This window comes from Nyctereutes procyonoides, unplaced genomic scaffold (assembly GCF_905146905.1).
Source record: "Nyctereutes procyonoides isolate TBG_1078 unplaced genomic scaffold, NYPRO_anot_genome, whole genome shotgun sequence".
In the NCBI taxonomy this organism is placed as follows: domain Eukaryota; kingdom Metazoa; phylum Chordata; class Mammalia; order Carnivora; family Canidae; genus Nyctereutes; species Nyctereutes procyonoides.
The window spans coordinates 10,812,485-10,834,403 of record NW_026575146.1 but is presented as its reverse complement, the minus strand read 5'-3'; the positions used below and the strand labels follow the sequence as shown (position 1 = coordinate 10,834,403).

The 21,919-nt window shown below is 36.1% G+C and overlaps 1 protein-coding gene and 1 pseudogene across 10 annotated transcripts in view; one reads left to right on the top strand and one right to left on the bottom strand.

The window, feature by feature from the left end:
* SCAF8 (SR-related CTD associated factor 8) overlaps positions 1-21,919 on the bottom strand; it is a 224,582-nt gene that overhangs the window by 190,749 nt on the left and 11,914 nt on the right. The window lies entirely within an intron of this gene.
* On the top strand, positions 4,551-13,807 carry LOC129499745 (single-stranded DNA-binding protein, mitochondrial-like; annotated as a pseudogene).

The window sequence follows — 21,919 nt, the reverse complement described above, 5'->3', positions numbered from 1 at the left end:
TCCATTAACTGAAAAAATGGATAAAAAAGTGTTACATCCATTCAAAATATTAGTCATAAAAAAAGGAAAAAATACTGATATATGCTACAAAATAGATGATCCTTGAAAACATTATACTCAGTTTAAAAAGTCATAAACACACCAGATATTATAAGATTCCATTTATATAATATGTTCAGAAAAGGCAAATCTATTTGTGACTGCCTACAATTGGGGGAATTGGGAAGAAATGATGAATAACTACTAATAGGTACAACATTTCTTTTTGGGGGTGACAAAATTTAAAATTGTGGTAACGTTGTACAACCAAACTAACTAAATGCCACTGAACTGTACACTTCAAAGTGATTAATTATATGGTGTATGAATTAGATCTCAAAACTTTTTAGAAATCAAGAGATTTAAGGTTTAGCAGTAATCTTCTCCACCAAAAAATAATTTTATTTTGAAATTTCTAATTTAAGCAAAGGATAATAAAACTGCTCAAAGAGAAAACAGCTAAAGGGGGGAGAAAGAATCAGGCAATGAACAAATAACTAAGCTTAAATTAAATTAAAACTTCCTCTATAACTCACTGATAAGATTTTAACTATAATGCTAGAAGATAATAACTTCAAATCTAAAAACTAAGTTTTGGCCATTACAACACTGCAAAAACAACCTGAACAGACTTTAAAAGTAACTAAAACAGAACGTGTTGGTTAGTCAACTAGCAATTTAGGGAGTCCTCTACGGAGCTTTTGCTGTAGCACCCCTTATAACCCATCTATCAATGAATTCTACTGATTTCTACCAAGTTTTCCCCATATTTGTCTCCTCTTCCTCCTCTAACCACAACCCAGCTCCATTTTCATCTTTCACCCAGAGAACACCTCTAAATGGATGTGCATGTCTATCTTTTCAAAAACGAATCTGATCAGATCACTAATATTCCCTTAAAAAGGTCAATGATTTCCCATGCTTTGAATAAACACATAGTCGAACTCCTGCCAACCTTTTCAGTCTCATCTCACTCCATGCTCCTTTCTTAAGCCCTCTGCTCCTGGCACAATAATCTTTTTTTTCAGTTTTCCGCCACAGAGCCTAAATTTAAAATGGGCTCATTCCCTAAATTTGGAATACTCTTCACCAGGATCTCCTCACTAGTTAATGTGTACTCATCCATCTTAGTTTTGAGCAACACCTAATGAAGAAAGCCTTCCCTACCTTTCCAGCCAGATCAATAGCTCCTCACTGTATTGTCATTCACCTCTGAAGCACTCAACATAGTACTTTCATGTTTACTTGTCTGATCATTTAACTACTACTTGATTATTAAAAGGACCAAAAAAAAAAAAAAAAAAAGGACCAACACAGGGGCACCTGGGTGGCTCAGTTGGTTAAGGGGCTGTCTTTGGCTCAGGTCCTGAGGGATGGAGCTCCACACTGGGCTCCCTGCTCAATAGGGAGTCTGCTTCTCCCTCTGCCCCTCACCAGGCTCGTGTACATGTTCTCTTGCTCTCAAATAAATAAAGTACTGTCACTCTTTGTGACACCCAAGGTCAAAGGATTAAAGTTCCTTTAATACAGTTTAAGTTAATAAGATGTTAATGGTACAAGAGATATTCACGTGAAATCAATTGTGGGAGAAGTACAAATGTCCTTCCCTTTAAGTTCCCACAGAAGTGCCCATCTGTTAATATTGCTAAGCATTAGGGTCAAGATCCCATCAGATCATTTAAGAAGCTATCTTTGCCAAACTCACGGGGAATTTTAATATGTGTGGCTTCAATTCCTACCTGTATGCCAGTCTACTTTCTTTTATACTAGGTACAAAATAAAATCAACACATTCTATAGTGCTTACAAAAAGCTGTATGTATAAAAAGTAAAGGTCAATTTCTCAATAAGCCCTGGATGCTGCCCATCTGAGATCCACTCTTGCCCTCTCCTATACGAGAATAAGCTCTAAGAATAGAAACCATGTCTTTTTTTGTTTAAATTTTTTCCTTTTCTCCAAACTATCTTCAGTGTCTGGGAGAAAACAGATACTTGTTTAGGGACACCTGGGTGGCTCAGCAGTTGAGCATCTCCCTTGGCTCTGGTCGGGGGAATCCAGCCCCACACTGGGCTCCCTGTGAGGAGCCTGCTTCTCCCTCTGCCTCTCTCTCTCTGTGCCTCTCATGAATAAATAAATTCTTAAAAATAAAAATAAAGTAAAATCTCATTTCTTCATTAAATCTGATGATCAGAAAATAGGCATAGATCATTTTATCTACTTCTCAATGAATGCCTTAACTAAACTTTAATATTAAGTCTTCAACTTACAAAGATTGATGGAAGACTTGCTCTAGAACATTGTTTTACCCATTTGTTAAAGAAACAATCATCTTTAACAAAAAAAAAAAAAAAATCCCTATGCAAGAATTCCCAAAGTATATTCTCCTTGAATGCAGAAACAGGAGAATGATTCAGCTAGTTTCCACATACTTACGTTCTCTATGAAAGAAAGAAAAAAAAAAAAAGATGATTTAACATGTTTTTCCCTTTTTGTGCCTTAGCTTTTAAGTAAGCTTGCTCATGTTTATTTTACTTGTCTGAACATAAATCTCAATGTCTACTAACATCTACTTCTCTGCTATATTGATTAGTTTTATTGTAAATATAAAATATATTTTCACCAGTGCCTAATTTTTGTGCCTAACACTATTTCAAAGTTCTTTATTAAGTAGGTGAAGTATAAATCTATACATTTAATGAACTAATGTGAACTGAGCACAAGATTACAGAGATAGCTTGTCATCATCCACTTTTCCTTTTATTCAAATTCTTTCTTTGTTTTGGGGGGGGAGGGCAGAGGAAGAGAGAGAATCCTAAGCATGCCCCACACCCAGTGTGGAGCCCACTTTGGGACTTGATCTCAAAACCCTGAGATCATGACTTGAGCCAAAATCAAAAGTCAGACTTTGAACCTAGGTGCCCTTTTTCTTTTTTTTCCCTTCTATTCAATTTCTATCTCCAAATTTAAGTGTTCTATACATTCCTGTTGTCATCCTCAACATCAAACTCAGTCCTCCAGGACCTCCCTCAAAGACCATTTGTTGAGAATTGTAGGACCATCACTGTAACATTCAGTATTTTAGAAAAAGAAAACAGTGCTAAAATAAACTGCCAGACCATTCAGAGCTTTTTAAAAACTTCTGTAAGTAATAGAATGCGTATCAAGAGAATAATCTTTATATCTACAGGAGATATCAGAATGCCTGATACACAGTAATAAACCTGTCTTACCCAGCTGACAACTTATTCTGCTGTAATACTGACATTAGGAAGTGCCAAGCTTCATTGCAACCCTCATTCTAATCAGATGTATCAACTCCTCACCAAAAACTGGGAATGTAATGCTCCCTGTATTCTCAAAGTTTGATCTGGTTTTGCACTGGAAAATGTTAGAGAAGAATGGAAGTTTATTCTGGAACCTTTTTTTCTATTTGCCTGATGATTCCCATCTCTACGCTTCAGTGAGAAGATTAAGGCTGCATGCACTCTAAGCTTGGGCTCTCTACATACCCAGTTTTCTCATGTATAGTTTTGGTGGGTTTTCTTGTTTTTTAAGATTACTTACTTACTTATTTATTTATTTGAGAGAGAGAGAGGGAGAGAATGTGCATGCATGTGGGGAGGGGCAGAGGGAAAAAGAATTCCAGGGAGACTCCCCATTGAGGGTGGAGTTGTCGGAGGTAGGGGGCTTGATCCCATGACCCTAAGATCATGACCTGAGTCAAAATCAAGAGTCAGGTGCTTACCCAACTGAGCTACCTAGGCACCCCTCATATATAGGCTTTAATCCCACCCGTCTATTTCTTGGGCCTGGCTCCCTCCTACCTTGTTTTCTAAAGTAGCTGCTGATTCCTGTTAGTTCCATCAAATTATTCCCTCAGTTATGACTATTTCAACTTTTCCAGGTCTACTGATACGTGTTGTGTCTGAACCCTGCTTCCCAAATCTAAGCTTCTTCCCCTCAAATGCTATGTTCTAATGTATGTAATCTCATATGACAACCCTGTATTTATATAAATTCTTCATGTCCCTCAGACCTCAGGTATTGAAATGAAGTCCCAGTCTTGACCTGCCCCTTCCTATGGCTACTCAAGACTTACCAATTTAAAACAAAGGCACTAAACAATAAGCTTGGACTTCAGTCTAATTAACTCCTTAATGTTTCAACTTCCCTCAGGAACTTGCAGGCACATCAAATATATTCTTTTTAGATCTGAAAACAACCTATCAAATGAACCTATCAAATCAGTTTCTAGTAACTTTCACAAAAGTTTGAGGAAATTTTTCCCTGAACTGAGATATCTTAGTTGCTGCTAGCTACTCCAACAAAACAAACTTATTTCAAATAAAAGATTTTTAAAGTTGTCAGTTGTTAACTATTGACTGGGCCGAGGGTCAGTGAGCATGGCAAGTACTTTAAGGCTTTAGAAGCCACATGGTCTCTATCACACTACTTAGCTCTATCCCTGTAGCAAGAAAGCAACCAAGAATCAAGGATCAATTCACACGCGAATGGGCAGGGTATGTTCCAAAAGAATTTATTTACAAAAGCAAGCCAACCCTGAATTTGGGCAATATTTCTTAGCTCTAGAAAATGTACACTTCTTTTCTCTTTTGGATAAACATTGCAATCTCATGTCTCTGAAAAGTATATTCATGACCTCCCTCATCGGCCCTCTTCCACACAGTGACTCATTACTCAAAACTTAACAAAATGTTGTACTTCATGCTGTTATTTTAAGCACACTCATTTCAAAAATGTTAGTTTTGAGCATAGGTATTACATGAATTCTAGGACTACTTTGGAAGAGCCCAGTAACTCATTTTCTGACACACCCCAGAGAACAATCAAATTTTACTAATATCTTGCTCATTTACAGGTTAATGTTATGCCTTCAAAAGTTTGTGGTTCTATAATAAATGGAATTAACCCACCATGTGCACCTAAAATAATTAAAATAATCATCAACCCAATCCATCTATCCCAACAATGGTCCTCTACTGCCTCGAAAGTACTGGTCAGGATCCCTGAAATCTCCAAAATCAGAAAATCAAAAGTCACAAAAGACACTAGAATAAGCACAATCTCGATACTTTCAATTCAAGTATCTGACTGACAAACATTTTTCTTCTCTTTCTCCTACTGGAAGTAAACAAAGGAATAAAAAATTTAAAAGGTAAAAAACAAACTCATGATGAAAGCAGAATAGGGAGGGGAGTAAATCAGCACAACAAAATGTCACCAATTTCCAAAAAAACATAAATATGACTTAAGAGGATTAGTAACTGATGGCACAAAGAGAAAACCACAAGCCACAGTAAACACAGAAGATACAGCCAGAGGAAAATAATTTGTCCTACCGAATTCCAGAGTCCCACCACTCAAAATTAAGGTATTAGAGAGCAAAGGCAACACAACTGCAATAACACCACCTCATCAATTCTTGCAAAAAAGTCAAGTATCTCAAAATGACCATTCAAGAAAGAGTGTTACAAAAATACTGCTTACATATACGAATTTAACCATCAGAAAAACTAATGTGTTAAGAACTAAAACCTTTTTCTCCTTGGGGGAATCCAGCATGGTGTGAGAAGGAAGTGCTTCCAATAAAATCTCTTTGGTACTTAAAAAAAAAAAAATTACTTGCATAGGTTATTTTGAAAAATATAATAATTATAATTTAATACAATCTTGTTCTACAACTCTACTTGCCACAATGGCCCTCCACAGTATCTCTCCCTCCAAAATCCATATATGGAATTCCCAATACCTAATGTGACTCTATATTTGAAAACAGAGACTTCATGGAGGTATTTAAAGTTAAATGAGATTGTAAAAATGCAGTCATGATTCAACAGGATTAGTGTCCTTAGTAGAAGAGACACCAAAGAGCTAGAGCTCTCTCAATGCCATATTAGGGGGCCACATGCTCCTAGGATCTAAGGTGGTTGGTAGGAACTGAGAGCAACCCCCAGTCCATAGCCAGCAAACTAAACAGGTACCTGAGCCTTCTAACAGCAAGGAACTATATTCAGTCAACAACCTAAATGAGCTTGGAAGAGAAATCCATGTCTCAAATGAAAGCACACAGCCTGGCTGACATCTTGATTTCAGCCTGGTGAGCCCCATCTACAAAGGCAGCCAACTAGTGATTGGGTCATGACCCATGGAATTTATAAAATAAATCTGTGGTGCTTTAAGCCATAAGCTAAGCCTGTGGTACTGTGTTACAAAGCAACAGAAAGTTACTAACACAGTAGAAAAACTTGTAAATGACTTTTCTTCATTTTACCTTGACTATATAAATTTTTTAATTCTTGCAAATATTTTTGTGAAAATTATTTTTATAATTCAAAGTTGAAATTAAAATTCTTAAAAATTTCCATTTTCCTAAATAACTTAAAAAAACAGAAATTCAGTATTTTGCATAAAGGAATAAAAAGTTAGACATTTGTTTCACTGGTAAAGTAATTTTTAAAAGATTATTTTCAACTGTAATCCCTGAAAATATACTTTATTATGAATTTTACTTCAACAAGTCAAAAACTAAGTACTCTCTATATCTAAAATTTGTCACTCCCTAATATACAAGTTCTCCCTTCCTATATAGCAGGATCTTTCATATTATTTTTTGGCTTGGGATACAATATAAAATATTAGATACCATAAGCATGTATCAAAGTAACATATAATCAGATGCACTTGAAGTAACAAAATATGACTAGAGAACAATAATAGAATTAACGGTAGAAGATTCAACACTAAGAAAAAGCAATATTAAGAAAAAGCACTCAGGGACGCCTGGGTGGCTCAGCAGTTGAGTGTCTGCCTTCAGCCCAGGGCATGATCCTAGAGTCCCAGGATCCAGGCCCATATCAGGCTCCCTGCATGGAGCCTGCTTCTCCCTTTGCCTGTGTCTCTGTCTCTCTCTCCCTATGTGTCTCTCGTGAATAAATAAAATCTTTAAAAAATTTTTTATTTTTTATTTTTATTTTTATTTTTTTAAATATTTTATTTATTTACTCATGAGATACAGAGAAAGACAGGCAGAGGGTGAAGCAGGCTCCATGCAGGGAGCCCAACATGGGACTCGATCCCCAGTCTCCAGGATCACGCCCTGGGCTGAAGGTGGCGCTAAACCGTTCAGCCACCCGGGCTGCCCTAAAAAATTTTTTAAAAAGAAAAAGCATGTTCTAAAAGAATAATGTGACCAATAGTGACTTTATACTGAAGTAAATTTCTTTGTTAAAAAAAAAGTTTGAATTAAAACTCTAAATATATAAGCTTGGGTTACTTCTACTGAAGTGGCAATATTCTTGATCACCCAGAATTTTTTGAAGAGCAAAAGCCAAAAAGATATGTTGCAGATATTCTGCCAGAATTCCCAGATCACACTTTTTTTAACAGATTTTTTTTATTTATGAGAGACCAGAGAGAGAGAGAGAGAGGCGCAGAGGGAGAACCAGTCTCCGTGCAGGGAGCCCCATGTGGGACTGGATCCCAGGAACCCGGGATCACCACCTGAGCCGATGGCAGATGCTCAACCACTGAGCCACCCAGGCGTCCCCCAGATCACGCTTTTAACAAAGGCACAGCCCCTGATTTTACACTAAATAATGTGAGTATAAAAACTTCAAAACAAAGTTTCAAATGCATTTTTGAAATAAATCATATGTAATTGCAAACACTAAAGCACATAAAATCTGAAATGTTACATAAAAATCAGCAAAGAAAATTAATAATTGTTTTCCCTTTTAAAAAAATCCTGAAAACCTTTTTCTGTGGCTATAAAATACTTTAGTATGGAAAACTGGAAAATATTAAAAAAGCACAAAGATGACAGAAAATGCAAATTATCTAGTCTAACAATTCGTCACTCATTCCAAATATACTCATTAGTACCAGGCACTATGGATCCAATAGAAGAGGCAGACAATCTCTCTGTCCTCATGGAACTGAATATGCTTTTGGAGACAGGCAATATTCTAATAAGCAGTTTGCAGAGTATAGTTAAGCATACAATGAAAGTAAAATTATTTGGTGAAGGGTATGTAAAATTGTACATCTTTCTCAGTATCTCAAATCCAGAACCCCTTTAAAAAAAAAAATGTGGGCACTTGGGTGGCTCAGTCGGTTTAAGCATCTCTGCCTTCAGGTCTGGTCATGATCTCAGGGTCCTGGGAACAAGCCCTGTGTCTGGCTCCCAGCTCAGTGGAAGGAGCCTGCTTCTCCCTCTCCCTCCCACCCCTATCCCTGGCTTGTGCTCTTTCAAATAAATAAAATCTTAAAGAAAAAAAAAAGTATAAGATATTACCAGGGAAAATTATGCCTATTTTAAAATTATAAATCTGAGGTATGCAAACATCTGTCTAGTAAGATCAAACCTACACATTAAACTTTTGTTGGGGTGAGTGGGTGGGTAGGATCCTCTAACTTAAAAAAAAAAAAAAAGAAAACCAGAATTTGATATATTAAAGTGCTAACAAAATTGTTATAATAGAAATGCTTATTTATAACGATTTTTCCTATGGGCTTGTAACTATTGTTTCCTATGGGCTAAAGTATTTTCACATAAATAATTAACTTTTTATACTTTTTATATTATCAAGCAAAACATTCTATTTCTTAACCATAACAGGGTCTAAGGTTAATTAATATTAACAGTTTTGAAAACTGTTATGAAAAGGAAATCATTTACTTTAGAATTTAACTTTATAGTTTCAAACACTGTTAGTAACAAAGAAAAACTATAATCAACTCTCCCTCCAAAACTACTAAAGAACTAAATTTAGGCCACAAAAAGTTATTTTCATGGTCTGTAATTCAATACAAAAATTTATATATCCTTTCCAAATTCTTGGAATAAAGTGGATATATAGGAGTTACAGTGAGCCAAGATGGAGTAAGTCAACTACAGCCTCTCTCTCTCTGCCACTGATTACAACTAAAAATGCCAGACCAAATATAAAAAAGCAACTACCTGTGGACTGTGAAAAGTAAAAGAAGCTGACAGAAACGAGTAGAAGAGTAACCAATGATAGGGGATCACTGGGTGGCTCAGCGGTTTGGCGCCTGCCTTTGGCCCCGGGCCGTGATCCTAGAGTCCCGGGATCGAGTCCCACGTCGGGCTCCCTGCATGGAGCCTGCTTCTCCCTCTGCCTGTGTCTCTGCTTCTCTCTGTGTCTCTCATGAATAAATGAATAAAATTTAAAAAAAAAAGTAACCAGTGAAGGCGAGGGTTGGGATCCTGCGTTGGTGCTGAAGTGAATTTCAGTGTTTTGTGTTCCTTTATTATCCCTAGGTTTTGATCCCAGAGAGTGCAGAATCATACCACGCAGCCAACGCTAGAAGCAAAAGACCAGAAGAAACCCCTTTTGTCTAGCCAGAAGACTAGCTAAAGGACTCCTCATGCTACTGGTGGGCACCAGGAGGGGTCTCCTATTCCTCCTCTCTCAATTCTGTCAGGCCTCGCTTCCAGTTGGAGGGCAGCCACTGTTGCCAGCACTTTAAAACTCCCAAAGAGTACCAATTTCCAGACAGAGTAACTAGGAAAAGGGGCCCTTGTTATCCACAAAGTATGGTGAGGAATCCCAATTTTTTTCTCACCACTTCAACTCTAAAGGCTAAAAATGGGAGAGAAACCTGACTTTTTGGCCACAGGAAGAAAAAAGGATGCCCTGGAATCTACAAAAGATATAGGAATCCCACAGAGAGCAGAGAGGAAGATCTTTTAATTCTGTGTATGAACTTAAGTCTTGGGCTCATTCTGGAATTGTGCCTACATATATGCCATAGACCCAAATACATCTAGCAAAGGTTTTGAGAACTAAAATCTATGTAAATCACTAACTCCTGACTGGCAGATGTGCTAGGCACACCTAAAACAGCAAAACAAATGCTTGTAAAATTGAACTGACATTGGAACCACCACAAAAAGGCAAGACAGAACTTGCATCCTGAACCTAATCAAGTTGAATGCCTGCTAATAAAACAAACCAACATTCTTAAGAGGATTTGAAAGAAGTCCTACAATATAATACTGAAAATGTTCAGTATACAAGCCAAACTTACTTGACATACCAACACACACACACACACACACACACACACACACACACACACACACCCCAACCAGGAAGATCTGACCACACTGCTCAAGTGAAAGGACAATCAACAGATGCAACCCCAAAATGATGCTGATGTTGGAATTATCACAAACTGTTAAAGAAATCAAATGCGAAATTAGATGTTTTCATCAGAGAAAGGAAAACTACAAAAAAGAACTGGAAATTTTAGAACTGAAAAATACAGCATCTGGAACGAGAAGGTAGTATGGTGCTCAATACAAGAGCTATAAAATTTTTATGTGTGACCTTTATATATTTTAAGAAGCAAAAGACCATAATCATCAAATTTTTACATCAACATTTCACACAATTTAAAAAATGTTCAAGAAGAGATTTAGTAAGGTATACTAAGAGAGAGTTTATCTGATAAACATTATTAATGTAGAAATACGGAAGTGTCTAATATGTCACATGACATATATATTTGTAATAATTACTTTATAAATGTAAGAATTAAATGCAAAAATAAGACCAAGAAAAATGTTCAGAAAAATGTTAAAACTGAATGTAATTTATTAAGCATAGATAATTTTCTTACAATTAAAAGTCCTACCCATTTGTTTCTATTTCATGCAATTTTTTAAACTTTTTTTTTTCAAACCATAATCTAATTAATCCACTATGAAAACTTTTTCATTCTAGCCCAGTTAAAACAAAATAGAAAATAATGAAGTATACACTGACTAATCTTGGGTGAAACTTTTGTTCCTGTTATGTTTACAGAGGTGACAACTGGCTCATGACACAAATTGTATTTCTGATTGCGGGTGGTAAAGTTTCTCTGAGATACTGCTCTAGCCCACAGTCTTAAGTAGAAGGGAACATTAAAATTAATTATAAGGAAAATAAAATATTAAATTCTCTCGATAATTCTTGCCAAAGACTGAGTCTAAAGTGCAATCTCTGCTTTGTTCATTTTTTAAATGATTAGCATATATCTAGAAATGTGAAAGACAGTAGTATAAAACTCAGATTTTTTTCCTAGTTGTAATCAGAAAAATGGGAAAAGGGAATTAACTTTCACATCTGAAATCACATTCTGCAACTACTAATGTATATGCGTCCTCCTCCAACTGTTTTACCTTGCTTATGACCTTGATAGCAATCATCACAAGTAACATTATTTGGTCACAATTTGTTTTCCGTTTAGTCTATTTATCTACCTACCTACCTAGCTAACCATCCATCTCTCCATTCATCCATCCAGTTTGGAAAACACTGACCTCATATATTGTAAACCCTCAACAAATAGGTACCAATATCAGTATTCTTTTTTTCATATCCTCCACAATACCCAAAGCAGTTCCTTGCACGTATTAGGACTTCAAATATGTTGATTTAAAAAGAAGCTTACTGGGTTCCAAAGGTGATCAGGTATCAAATACAAGCTGGCAAAATAAATTTATCAGGCTTCTTCATATCTGAATTCACTTGTATGCAACAGATTTATTTTCTTCAAATAAGTGGTAGAATATGAAAGCCACAGGTAATGATATACATTTCTTCTATTTTTTTCCTCTCTGAACTTTACCTTTAATAATCTTTGCAGCCTTGTACCTATAATTCTGTGTCAAATATTCGTGAAAATAAGAAACTATTTCAAGGCATCAGAATGCTTCACTCTGAAATAATCCCCAATATCATTTATAATATTGTATAATAATCATTCTCGTATACTTTTCAAGCTTCCTTTAACTCTTAGGGTTAATCATAACCACAATATTCTTAGATTAATAAAGTTTTATTATCAAGGTATAATTAACTAAAAACAAAGAACTGAGGAAAAGTACAAAGTCAATTTCAACTGATTAATAGGTCAAAGCTAAAGAATCATTTAAATCTAATCAACATTCACTACCTACAGCAGATATGCAGAGTATTAAGCCCTTCAGAAAAAAAAAAAAATCTTGAAGAACTTCACCTCAGATATCTAATAATCTAGTGAGGTAGAAGGGGAGGGTCAGTGATATATCATTATTATAATATAGTAGATACTTAGCATTCTGAGATTTACCACTGTCAGCTTTGACAATTCACTAATAATCCCAAAGGTCTCTAAAATGTAATCACAGGTAATTTTGTGGAGACACTAATTTGAGGTGTGTATACTCAAAAACTAGTGTATGAGAAAATAATTTACTTAATTATGAGAGTGGTGGAGGATCTATGTTTCTCTTTTCTCATACTCTCCTTTGCATTTAACAGAGTAATAATACACTAAGGTGGTATTTAAAATTTGGGGGATCTTATAAGAACCTGAAGATTTTGCCTCAAGAAAACAAAAACACATGGCATACTTAGGTGCCAGAATAAAAACTGCTACATTCAAATAAATGAAATGGAGAAAAGGTTTAATAAAGAAGATGGAAGTGAAATGGGCTAACTTGGAAAAAGGGAACATTCCTGTTAGAGCTGTGATTCTGCTTCCACACTAAACATTCGTAACACACTTGTCAATAAATCTTTCTTTACAAATAGTAATTTTCAAGAAGGATCGTAGAAGAGGGCTATTTCCTAATGGGAATGCATTAGAATCTCAACACATCACTGTGCTTTCCTACTGGAAAATCACTGAGTACCAAAAAAACAAGACACATAGGTGAGAATATATAATGCATAGCTTCATATATAGAGTAAATGTTCCCATTTCAGAGTGTTGTGCATACAAAATACATATGGTAAGCATAATTTTATATACTTACTAATAAATATAAGCAACTTCTTTATTTCTAAAATAGTTTTGCATTAAAAGCCTTAAATCCATAGCTAGGAAAGCTGCACAGTTGAAGGCAAAGGTAATCTGAAATGTTTTAAAAGTATAAAGTGAATCAAGCAAAACAGTATGAAGAGACAGAGTAAAAATTAATCTAATAATCTAAAGAAAGCTTAGTTCTACTGTATAAACTAGAGAGAAAAGAGAATATAAATTAAAAGCCAATTCAAAACTAACTATAACAAACCAAGGGGGAAGTGATCAGGACCTGGACTAAAGTATCAATGCTTTATTTTTATTATTTAATACAGAGAATACAAAAGAAGGGAAGGATGCAAAGCACATTAAAAAAAAAAAAACAACTCATTGGATTTCATGACTCATGGATTTCATATAAATGAAAGTGGCACCCAGGAAAATTCCAAGTTTTCAAGTCTGAGTGTTTGGGAGTATGATTTTACTGTTGACATAAAGAAGAAGTCTAGGTTCGGGCTCGAGTGTCCAGGGTAGACAAGAGGAAAAGCAAACAACGCACTTCAAAGACCTGGATTACAGGGATTTCATCAGTTTGTGAGACAGGAGTCTGAAACGGCTAGAAGCTTGGCTCTTGAGAGATCTCTGAATTGTGTGTGAATGGGTCAGGACCCTGTCATGAGACAGGCAGAAGGAAGAAACCCAGTTGCACTATTTTCTGTAGTAATGAATGAAGGTGAAATGTACCAAACAAGTGACCATCAGTTGAAAGACAATATGGCACAAGTATCAGTGTTCCGAACAGGCCTCAGATGTGGCATATCGGTATGTGAATAAGGGGTCCCAAATTTATGTGGAAGGCAAAATAGACTATGCTGAATACACAGATAAAAATAATGTGAGGCGACAAGCAACAAGAATCATAGCTAGTAATACTGTATTTCTGAGTGACTAGACCAATACAAGGCACAGAGTGGACAATTCTTCTTTAGCCATTATTTAGTGGGGTTTTTTTTCCAAATCATGTACAGTTGTTATAGTTCCTAAGGACAAGAATTAAAATAGCCTTATATATAAAATGAGAAAAAAAGAGAGGAAGTCTAAGTTTGTGGAAGAAAGAGAAGTTTAGATTTAGCTGATAACACTACACTTTCATGTGCGTAAGGACACAAAACACCTAAAAAGTTGTGAGACTGAGTCCCATAAGAGAAAAGCAAAAATACACATCATTCTTAGAGCGTTAACAGTGGAAGAGATAAAGAATAAATACTGAAGACTAAGTATTGGAGAATAAGAAGAACAAAAGCCTGCCAGCCTCAGGGTAAAATCAATCCAGAAATAAGAGCAACAAATACAAACTAAAAACAGGAAAGGCAGTAGCACAATAAAGCAGAAAGAAAAAAAAAATATTACTTTTCATCTACTTTGTCAATTATTAAGTACTATCACAAATGCTGTATCACTTTTACCTTCAGAATGGCCCAATGTGATTAAAATTTATTGTAAACATTTTATAGATGCATAAACTTAGAGTAAGTGACCTAACTAAATTCAAATTGATAAACTACAGAATCATGCCTCAAACCCAGTTCTTCTGCCTACCCAGACACTGTTTTCAAAAACAAAACAAAAAAGCTCACCAGTTAGCAACCAACTAAACATACACAATTGAGTCACTGAATAAGATGGTCGATGACTAGGGAGTCATCGATGACTAGGATGACTAGGGAGTTAATTTTGCACATTCATATTAGGGGAGCCAGTTGGTTCTCTTTATTAGTCTTGTGGGTTTTCTGTTTGGAGGGAGTCATGGCATCTGTTTACATTTACCTTATCAAATCTAGAATGTGTATATTTGTAAATGTATGTCTTCCTAGGTACTAGTTTGCAAATGTCTTTACATATTTCAATACAGAAACTATAACATTCAATAGTGTGCTGTCAAAGTGTGCTTTAGCTCATCTGGATATATCCACACTGTTAAATAATGTCTAAACATTAATCATTAAAACGTTTTTGATTACCTGTGAAAAAAAAAATAGCATCAATCTAACAACCAAAAAAGACTTTAATCAAAAGAAAACAGACTATGAAATTTATACATCCACCGACCAAATAACAGCTAAACAAATTCCATTTAAATATGAATTTAAGGCATGCCTAGGTGGCTTAGAAGTTGAGCGTTTGCCTTTGGCTCAGGGCATGATCTCCGAGTCCCAGGATCGAGTCCCACACCAGGCTTCCTGCATGGAGCCTGTTTCTCCCTCTGCCTATGTCTCTCTCTGCCTCTCTGTGTCTCTCATGAATAAGTAAAATCTTTTTTAAACAAACATGAATTTTAAGCAACAAACAAATTTTAAGCAATCGCCTCACAGATTTAAGAGCCTTCCAACCTCCAACAAGGAAGCTCACTTTCTCTGAAGAATTAAAATAATACGAAAATAGACCAAATCCATTTTTTCTCCCAAAAGCTAAGAAACACAGAATTCTGGGTTTGAGGGAAAATTACTACACAGTAACATGGTAATAAACGTGAAAAATTCCAAATATTGAAAGCTCTCATTCACTGCACACCATCCACCTATTGCTCTCTTAAGAAATGACCACTGCTGGGGAGCTTGGGTGGCTCAGTCGGTTAAGCATCTCCCTTCGCCTCAGGTCATGATCCTAGGGTCCTAGGATTGAGCTCCCTGTCAGGCTCCCTGCTCAGCAGAGCTTACTTCTCCTCCTACTTGTGCTAATAAATAAATAAAAACAGGAAGGAAGAAAAGAAGAAAGAAAGAATGAATGAACCACTGTTAGACTGGGAGGCTGCCTCCAGAATTTTCTATACACCTATGTACAAATATAAGTATTGTTAAGTACATATATGTATCTATGTAAAATGAATATATATTCCAGTGCAAAATTATACTCCTAGTAACTGTTTAAAATTTATTTTCTTGCTGGATTCAGTAAAATACTGAAATTCTTGTAAATGATGACCAGCAATTATATGGGCCCAAAACCTACCAAATATATCATGGAATTTTGTTACATCATGTTCAAATGTTTTGTTCAACAATTTCTCCAACTTAGAAAATACGGAGAATATATTAGTACTTTCTTCATAATGCATAATCTCCATAACTTTTATCTCTTAAGGTATGTAATATAAACATACTTTTCTAGGGGGACATAGATGTCCACAATAACATTAAATGTTCCCAATTGCAGCTTTTTTAAATTTTAAACTCCTTTAGTTTAAGAAAACTATCTTAGAAAAACTTTTCTAAAACGAGGTTTTAGATAACAATATCAAGAACTGGTATTCTCCAGCTTTCCAAATACTTTACAAAATTTTCTAATTTTATATATTCAAAAACATTTTGAATATTTGAACACTTTCTTTAAACAAGCTTTTTTGAATATTCCAAAACCAGCCAATATTTTAAATATTTAAACAAATTCTGAGAGGTAGTCAAAGAAGGTATCATTATTTTTATTTTTGAAATGAGTAAACTAAAGCAAAGTAAAATTAATTAGAGGGGTGCCTCGCATCTGTCTTCAGATCAGGTCGTGATCCCATGGGTCCTGGGATGGAGCCCTGGGGACCAGGCTTCCTGCTTAGCAGAGAGTCTACTTCTCCCTCTCTCTCTGCCCCTCCCCCTTCTTGTGCTCACCCTCAAACAAGTAAATAAAATCTTTTTTAAAATTAGTTAGAAAACTTGTTCACTAAGGTTAATATTTAAGAGACCCTAAAGGTAACCTTGTGTAATCCCATTTTACAAATGATACAACTACTATCTATCTCCATGTCACCTATAATCTCTCACATTTTACATTGACAGCAACATACTGACTTTTGCAGCTTGGCCATGCTTTAAAATACTTGAACCAGGAGCCTTGTAAACAACGGTCAGGGATGACCTAAAGGAAGTAGTTACAAAGTAGCCACCATTACTAAAATGTGAAAATTAGAAACATGCTAAGGATACAGGCTAACAGAGCAACTGCACTCCTCTCCCACAAAAAAGGTACACCATAACCGAGCTTTGTAATTTATGGCTTTTCTCACTTTTCTGCAGAGGGCTGAACTGCTAGAAAACTGCCAGCTAAGGGGGGTGTTACTGCACAATACTTCTTTGCCAAAGGCCCTGGGCATTTTCCCAAGGGCCCTTATCTTACAGGCAGGAGAGCAGCAGGACAGTAGTTTGTTCCTTATTCTGGCCCAGGTGTAGCATGAAATAATACTCAACTAAGAATCCCCTCTTCTGGGGAATCCCTGGGTGGCTCAGCGGTAAAATTCAGCCTGCTTTCAGCCCAGGGCCTGATCCTGGATTCCCAGGATTGAGTCCCACATCAAGCTCCCTGCATGGAGCCTGCTTCTCCTCTGCTTGTATCTCTGCACCTCTCTCTCTCATGAATAAATAAATAAAATCTTAAAAAAAGAAAATCCCCTATTCCAATTCCTCCTCTACCTCCAACATATAAATACTACCAAAATCTCACTAAAAATATACATACTGAAAACAAAAACATTAAACTCAGACATGAACATAAATTTAATTTGGGCACTAAGTGCCTTTGATACTAAACAAGTTTCATCATCTCTAAGCCTAAATTCTTCATCCATAAAATGAGTCTGTTCCATGATATACTATCACAGGTCTTGCAGGTCTAAAATTTGTCAATTTCTGGAAATCAAGTTCAAGCATGGAAGTAAACAAGAATTCTAATCACAGAACCACTTACAGCTACAAATGTGTAACATGACTGTGATGGTCTTTAGCTGCCCTATCTAAAGTCAAAAGAACAGAAATGACTCTCCAAGGAAGAAAACAAAACCTATAAATATAAACAAACATGCACATATATAAAAATAACACTTTAGTTTAACTTTTCCCTGGAATCCAAACAATCCAACTAACTTCCTTTAATTTCAGTTCTTCCCTATGTCTTTTGTAAAGCATTAAAACTAAACGATGTGAATTTTACAAACTTTAGAAGTACTATTGATAATCAAATGGCCTAAATGAAAATGAGAAAAAATAATTCATTTGTAAATCCTCTCTATAACAAATCCCCACAAACCATATTAACAAATTTCTCAAATAAATACGGGTTCTATTTCTAATGAGATAGTCTTTACATTCACAATTCCGTGTTTATAATAAATTGTTTACTATAGACAAAATTAAGGTAAAGAATTATGTGACTAGGAGCTAATAAAATGTTGAATGGTATGAGTAGGCTTAATATTAAATTCTAATAAAATCTCAAAATTTAAATCTTTAATTTTACTCATAGATTATTCCATTTACAACTTAAATTATAGTGCATAGAAGAACAGTAATTGTATAAGCAGGATTTAAAACCAAGAATATTCCATGCAGTGTTGCTTTTAAATGTCCTCATATTCACGAATACAATATAACTGAAAGGATCAAAGCCTTATCTTAAAAAGTAAACAAAAAAACTAAAGAACATAAAGATTCTACAAGATTTTGCCCTAAGCCTGCTTCTCTTCTTTCTCTATGTCATCTTCCTAGACAACTATACCCTCTCCTAAATCCTCATCTCCATTCTGCTTAGGTACCTATATATCCAGCTAGGTATCTCCACCTTGATGTCCCACAGACACCAAATCTTCAAGATGTACAAAAATTACTACTATATTTAGCAAAACAGTAAAAGTAAATATCTTTGGGTGGTTCAGATATGGGTACTTCATACTAAAGATCTTTATTTTATTCCAAGTTATTAAAAATGATCCCACTCCAACCCAACTCACCAAATTATCTTTCTCAAGCCTTTAGCTCCTCCTGATTTGTCCACCTTAGTAATTAATACCATACCATTTACCGTGCCATGTAGCCAAAGCCCTGGCACGATCCTCGACCTCATATCCAGCTACCTATTATTACTAAATTTCTTTTGCATTCATCCCCTCTCCTATTATTACTGTAGTTGAGCCCCTCATCTTCTCTATACTAATTTAACACCCTTCCCCCAATCTCATCCCCCCCATTGCCCTGCCCTGCTCTCAAGATACCACTCATTTTTCTAAAATACAACTCTAAAACCCTTCAAGGGGGCACCTAAGTGGCTCAGTTAGTTAAGCGTCTGCCTTCAGCTCAGGTCGTGATCCCTGGGTCCTGGGACAGAGTCCCACATCAGGCTCCCTGCTCAGGGGGGAGCCTGCTTCTCCATCTCCCTCGGCCTGCTGCTCCCCCTGCTTGTGCTCTCTCTCACTCTAATAAAAATCTTAAAAAACAAAAACACCCTTCAGGATCTCCATTCCCTTTTGCATAAAACTGAGGTCTTACAGTGAAAGAAAGGCTTTTCTTCAGAAGATCCTTGACCAATTCTCCATCATTCCCCCCAACCTCATCCCCTACTCAAAGTTGCCATTTCCTTGAAAATGATCTTTACCCTCTGCTCACATAACATGTCCTTCCTTATTCTGTGTACATGATGATATTCGTGAAGAGCTTACACAGGCTATACCACTCACTTCTTGTATCATACTATTCATTACATTATCTTTTGACTCTTTGTGGCAAAACATTCCCACCCCTATTAGAATATGAGCTGAGAAAAAAGAACACAGATATCTAATTAACGCTAGTAACCACTGTGCAGAATATAATGCTTGATAGATGGCAAATATGAATAAAAAATAAAGTTCAACCAACCAGCAACTACATCCCAGTATCAATCATTCTTTCCAATCGCTAGTTGCTATTACATGAAAACCTTCATGGGCTATCATTACATTCTAGCAATTTGAAAATTGTAATTAAAATTGAATGAATAAACTAACAATCTTGAAGGACTAGCAAAATAAAGGAAGCCCTCACAGAATTATCTGGAATCATTAACTATTACAGCTCTAAGACACCTAACACATCTTAACCCTTTGATTTTGCAAAGGAATCAAAGTACTGATTGGAAAATTTTGTACAAGGAATGATGTGCTAACCTCTGTTCAACTCCTCTAAAATGTCAATACTCTTCAGTTGTTTCCAATCCTTGATCTTGTAATTGCCACCAAAGTAGAGATAGGCCTCTAAAAAAAGTTCTGAGTTCTTGTTTCTATTCTGTCCGAGAATTTGGAAAATTCTGCTCAATAAGAGGAATTGCTATATAAATAAAAAACACTTTTCTTGGTGTAAAAAAATTCAAAGATGTTAATCCTTACAAAAGCAGTCAGTCATATCTCAATCAAGTGTTTAAAAAAAAAAAAACGCTTATAGGAGCACCTTGATGGTTCAGGAGATTGAACATTTGCCTTCATCTCAGGTCATGCTCCCAGGTCCTGGGATCCAGCCCCACATTCGGCTCCCTGCTCAGTGAGGAGTCTGCTTTTTCCTCTCTCCCTGCCTTTCCTCCCCCCACTCCTCTCACTCTCTCTCAAATAAATTCTTAAAAAAAAAAAAAAAAAGCGCCTAATGGTTCATTAAATGCTTGTACAAGTACTCAAAGAAGACCTCTGCAACAAACATGTCACACAATAAAAAGTCGTTCTAATGATTTCTATTCAATATGTAGCCAGGGACAATAATGAATAAAAATCATCAAAATAGAAAACCTGCACAAAGTTCAGGAGCTTTTATTAGATAAATAAATACTGGCACTATTTTTTCCCTATTTCAAGAAAACTACGTAAGCAACTGCTTTCATCATGGTCCTCAGCTTTGGACAGTATTTTAAGAATAATTATGTTTCTATCATATTATTCATTAAACTGTTAAAGAAATAGCTGAATCACTATTACATATCTGAATAATATTTTTTAAAGATTCTGTAACATACATGTATTTATTTACCACTAAATTAAGTCTAGGTTCTTTTTCCCAACTAATGAGGTTTTAATTGTCATCCTCCAGTGAGTTAATGTACCAATACACTGAAAGCATCATGATTAAGATAATTTTCAAATAAAAATCACACTTCACAAAAAAGAGATGGGAAGCAATGAATCAAACTTTTTAAAATTTGCCCCTTTGGAGAAGATATTTGCAAATGACGTATCAGATAAAGGGCTAGTTTCCAAAATCTATAAAGAACTTATTAAACTCAACAGCAAAGAAACAAACAATCCAATCATGAAATGGGCAAAAGACATGAACAGAAATCTCACAGAGGAAGACATAGACATGGCCAACATGCACATGAGAAAATGCTCTGCATCACCTGCCATCAGGGAAATACAGATCAAAACCACAATGAGATACCACCTCACACCAGTGAGAATGGGGAAAATTAACAAGGCAGGAAACCACAAATGTTGGAGAGGATGTGGAGAAAAGGGAACCCTCTCTTACACTGTTGGTGGGAATGTGAACTGGTGCAGCCACTCTGGAAAACTGTGTGGAGGTTCCTCAAAGAATTAAAAATAGATCTGCCCTACGACTCAGCAATTGCACTGTTGGGGATTTACCCCAAAGATTCAGATGCAATGAAACGCCGGGACACCTGCACCCCGATGTTTCTAGCAGCCATGTCCACAATAGCCAAACTGTGGAGGGAGTCCATCGAAGGATGAATGGATAAAGATGTGGTTTATGTATACAATGGAATATTACTCAGCCATTAGAAACGACAAATACCCACCATTTGCTTCAACATGGATGGAACTGGAGGGTATTATGCTGAGTGAAGTAAGTCAATCGAAGGACAGTGTATGTTCTCATTCATTTGGGGAATATGAATAATAGTGAAAGGGAATATAAGGGAAGGGAGAAGAAATGTGTGAGAAATATCAGAAAGGGAGACAGAACATAAAGACTTCTAACTCTGGGAAATGAACTAGGGGTGGTGGAAGGGGAGGAGGGCGGGGGGTGGGGGTGAATGGGTGACAGGCACGGAGGGGGACACTTGACGGGATGAGCACTGGGTGTTATTCTGTATGTTGGTAAATTGAACACCAATAAAAATTAATTTATAAAATTAAAAAAAATTTATTGGCATTAAAAAAAAAATTTGCCCCTTTGGCTGCATTTTTGTCAGGTTTAAGAAAATGCTTGCTCTGGGGGATCCCTGGGCGGCGCAGCGGTTTGGCGCCTGCCTTTGGCTCAGAGTG